Source organism: Oratosquilla oratoria, chromosome 13 (assembly GCF_046742065.1).
Source record: "Oratosquilla oratoria isolate Oo_2021 chromosome 13, ASM4674206v1, whole genome shotgun sequence".
NCBI classification, from domain to species: domain Eukaryota; kingdom Metazoa; phylum Arthropoda; class Malacostraca; order Stomatopoda; family Squillidae; genus Oratosquilla; species Oratosquilla oratoria.
In genome coordinates this window covers 63,911,037-63,916,036 of record NC_134789.1, presented here as the reverse complement: position 1 = coordinate 63,916,036, position 5,000 = coordinate 63,911,037, and positions in this window count along the sequence as shown.

Here is a 5,000-nt window from a genome sequence, read left to right as displayed (position 1 = left end):
GCTAACTGCGTTTAGCGAAACGTCTGTATACTCCTAATCAACAATAGTTCCTAATGTCTACTGGAAATTTATTATTCCGTCTGTCCTGTGAAAACGAGAAATCTACGTTCAGAAGACTCGAAATTCTACTCTAGAAACTTTGTAGCGCCGAATATATATATATATATATATATGTATATATATATATATATATTTATATATATAAATATATATATATATATATATATATATATACATGTATATATATATGTATATATATATATATATATATATATGTGTGTGTGTGTGTGTGTGTGTGTGTGTGTGTGTGTGTGTGTGTGTGTGTGTGTGTGTGTGTGTGTGTGTGTGTGTGTGTGTGTGTGTGTGTGTGTGTGTGTACAGGGTTTCCCAATAAAGTACTCATTTTGAGACATTTTTAACATACAGGGGTGCCAGAGATAGATCAATAAATTCGACAATGTTATACGCTGTTTCAGAGAGTGAGTACATTTTTGAGACCCTCGGTATATGCAGACAGACTAAGAGAGATAAAGAGGGCGACAGATAAAGAATAGGAAACAGACATAGAGAGAAAGATGGGGACAGACATACAAAAAGAGAAAGAGCCTGTAAGTGAGGTAATTGGAACGTGTAACGGTATACCTGATGATATAAAGAAAACGTCCAGTGTATCTAAGGTCTATTGTAAGAACAAATGGGCTTTCGTGTTCTATTCCTTTGTCACAGTAACTGTATATATGCATATACATATAATTCACCAACAAGTTCTTGCGTGTATTCACTTATCTCTGGACATAACAAGACTTATGGTTGCGTGCGGGCTCTTCGTGTGAGATTATTTTCATTTCCAAAGAATATTCCACAATGAAATATACATTTCAAAATAATATTTACATTCTTTTTCATCGTGAATAAAGACGTAAGCTGAAAAACTTACCCGGGGATGTGTTTATCATTGGCCACTTTTGCCCTAGAGGTTCAGGCAACCTGGACAAGGGATGATACTTCTCAGAAACAACTGGGGATCAAACTCAAGTGTTCGTAATTGCAAAATGAGTTTGTAACATGAAGGAAAATCATCTACGACTATGGAGTGTCCTCAAGAGTACATACATACATACATACATACATACATACATACATACATACATACATACATACATACATACATACATACATACATACATACATACATACATACATACATACATATACCAAAGGCTTTTTCCCCCTTACAAGGGAGGTAGCCAAAAAACAAAGGCATAAACACTACTCCCACCTATTCCATCCCTATCACACTCCACTCCCCTTCAACCCTCTTCCCTCCCTCTTATCTTGGCACCTCCTGGATAACGTGTCATCCCTGCATCTTCCCCACTGCCTTGGGTCAGAAGCAGTGTCACAAGACACAGTACATACACAGCAAGGCCGCTTCATTAAATCGGCGACCCCCCCTCTCCGTCCCCTCATGCAGAAAAGGAGAAGGCGGGGAGAGCTCCCTTCGGGCTGCGTCAAATTTTTTCACACATACTCCCTCACTCCCCATCCTCCACCGACTCCACCTCATGTATTACAACATCATCCATATACAACCATTCTCCGCTCACCCCTGTCTTCTATCCTCTCCCGTCCTTCCTCAACAGACATTCCCCTCTTCCCCAAAGCCCCTTTTACCCCATCCATCTATCTCATCCTAGGTCCCCCACACATATCCACTCCCTCCACATCTGCCTTCCACACCTCTTTTACTAGTCTTTCTTCACTCATTCTTTCCATGTGTCCAAACCATCCTAATACTCTTTCATTCACCCTATCTTCCAACTCCCTTTCCATCCCCGTTTTCCTCCACACCTTCTCATTTCTTACTCTTTGCAGCCTAGTAACCCCTATCATACTTCTCAGACACCTCATCTCAAACACATTCAAAGTCCTTCTCTCTTTCTCTCTTATGTTCCATGTTTCTGTCCCATACAGTGCTGTCGGCATAATCATTCCTTCATACAATCTCCTCTCAGCATCCATTCCCAAATGCCTAACTTCATTAAACTTTTGAATCCTCCAAGGCATTTACTCGCTTCTCTCTATCTACATTCTACCTTCAACCCCACTCCTCCCTTCCCTGCCACATTCGCACCACTTCCTCCAGTCTCTCTCCCTTAATACTCACTTCCAGTCTGCTGTCACTTTCACCCCTTGTATTATCACCATACTTTTACCCACATTTATCTTCAACTTTCTTCTTTTACAAACTCTGTCACTAGCTTCCTCAAACTCTCCTCTGATCCTGCTACAAGAGCAGTGTCGTCCCCAAACAACAGCTGGCTTACCTCCCACTTTTCTCCATTTTCTTTAACCATCTCCAATCCCTGACCCACCGCCCTTGCATTTGCCTCTCGCACCACCCCATCCATGTATAAATTGAACAGCCAGGGTGATATAACATATCCCTGACGAAGTCCCACCTTTACCTCGAACCACTCACTCTCTCCATTTCTAATACTGGCACACGCTCCACTACCCTCGTAAAAACTCTTGACAGCTCTTAGAATCTGTCCTCATATCCCATATATCTGCAATACTTCCCACAGTACCTTCCTGTCTACCCTGTCATTAGCCTTTTCCAGATCCATAAAAGCCCAAAAAACATCCTTACCTTTTCCTATAGCTTTCTCACATATCTGTCTTACCACAAAAATCTGATCTACGAAACCTCTACCTGTCCTAAACCCACATTGTTCCTCACCAATTACTCCCTCCGTTCCTTTCCTAATCCTCTCAATCAAGACCCTCCCATAAACCTTCCCAACTACACTTAACAAGCTAATTCCTCTGAAACTACTACACTTGTCCTCCTTTCCCTTGTAAAGTGGAACTATACAGATCTCAAGAGTAAAAAGTCAAAATTTCTTAACTGACTTTTGAGTTCTAAGTTCAAGGATCTACTTCGTGGATTGAATACCGGATAAAACCAGATTATATTGTTCAGAGGAGAGGATGCTCTTAGTCTGAAACAAAGCTTTGGAAAGTTAGTTCTGTTGACCTATAAGACTGGATTATTCATAAAAGGAGCAAAGGTTATTATTGCTGTAATACATTATAGTAACAATCATGTATTTATTTTCCTTATTTGTACATATAAACATATACAATAGAATTCCACATGGTTGGAAGATTTTTGCAACACTATCATGTATTAAGGAATGAAAGCAAATAAATCGAGGGGACAAGTCACCGAATCATTAGAGAGAGAGAGAGAGAGAGAAAGAGAGAGAGAGAGAGAGAGAGAGAGAGAGAGAGAGAGAGAGAGAGAGAGAGAGAGAGAGAGAGAGAGAGAGAGAGAGAGAGAGAGAGAGAGAGAGAGAGAGAGAGAGAAAGAGAGAGAGAGAGAGAGAAGGGTGGATTTTTTTTTTTTTTTTTAGGTTAGCGAAATTTGAATGATCGAAGCTAAACAAAAGACTCAAATCATCACTCCTAAAAATAAATTGGTGCCACTTCCTTCAACCGGACCCAATGGGTTTCTACTCAACTTCTCTTCCATTGAATTCTGTCGAAGCGTAATCGATTCTTTATGGCCCCTATTTCCGCCTTCAACATTACAAAGGTGGGCGAAATGGCCACCCTCTACCAACTTAAGACCAAATTTTGGAGGGGAGGAGAGAAAGGAGAGGGGGATTATAAGGGTTAAAAGGAGGGAGGGAGGGGAGAAGGGAGAAGGGAAGATGTAGGGAGGGAGGAAGAGTTGGATGATTACCCTCATTACTAACTCTGTGTATAATTTATTTCTTGTATCTATTCCTTTCTATCTATTTATGTACTTATTCATTTTATTATTATTTAATCAATTAATCTATTAGCTTATTTATTAATTTATTTCTTTACTTATTTATTTATTTTTATATATACATTTATCTATTTATTAACCTAATTGTTGTTCTTTATCTATTTATCACTTAATTTATAAAATCTTTATTGATCATTTTATCTATTTATTTAGTTGCTTATTTTTCTGTTAATGTATTTGTTTTTTGTTTGTTTATCCATTTATTTGTTTATTTCCTTATTGATTTATTCTATTTTCTTGTTTTCTACTTATCTATCTATTTATGTATTTATTCATTTACTTATATATCTATTTATCTATCTATTTATTCATGTATACTCTATTTGTCTATCTACTTATTCATTTACATATTCATTCATTCATTCATTCATTCATTTATTTGGTTTTTGTGTATTTGTTTAGATTAAAATTTCCATTTGTCCATTTATTCATTTACCTTTTGATTTATTTGTTTATCATTTGTGAATATTGCAATTTTATTTATTTAATCATTTTTTCATAAATTTATTTATTTGTTTATATTTTATTCATTCATTGCTCATACACACAATTGTATTGACAATGAATTCTATTACTTATATGATTATGGAATTAGTTTGACTCTTAATTAGAAGAATTATGTTTGATCCATCCGCATCGGTATTTTGTAGTCAAAAGGAGATAAAACAGAATAGATTAATTCAACGCACAGCCGAAAATTATTCCTATATCCGTTGGATTATAAAAGAAAAAACATGAATCAAAATGTTTGGTTAAAAAAAATTCAGTTGGATTATATTTAATCTCAGTCATATGCATCATTAATTTGAGTGTGATATGACATCCTAAGCGTATCATACAATTGACAGAATAGATTATAATTCATTCCGTCAACAGCCTAGGTCCGAGGGTACAATTATATAATTGTGCATCAATGTACCATAGGCTAATCCAAGCTTAGGTCACTTCATATCGAGATTAGTAGATTTTGTGTCCTTTTTTTAGTATCTAATTACTTGCTTTTGTAGCATCTTTTGTTCTTTTGACCTTCCATTAGTACGTATGCTTCCTATCGTTTCCTTGTGGTTCTGTGGTTTCATTTACCTGAATAGAGTTGCCAGGATAGATGTGAGGGTTAGGTCACTTCATATCAAGATTAGTAGATTTTGTGCCACTTTTT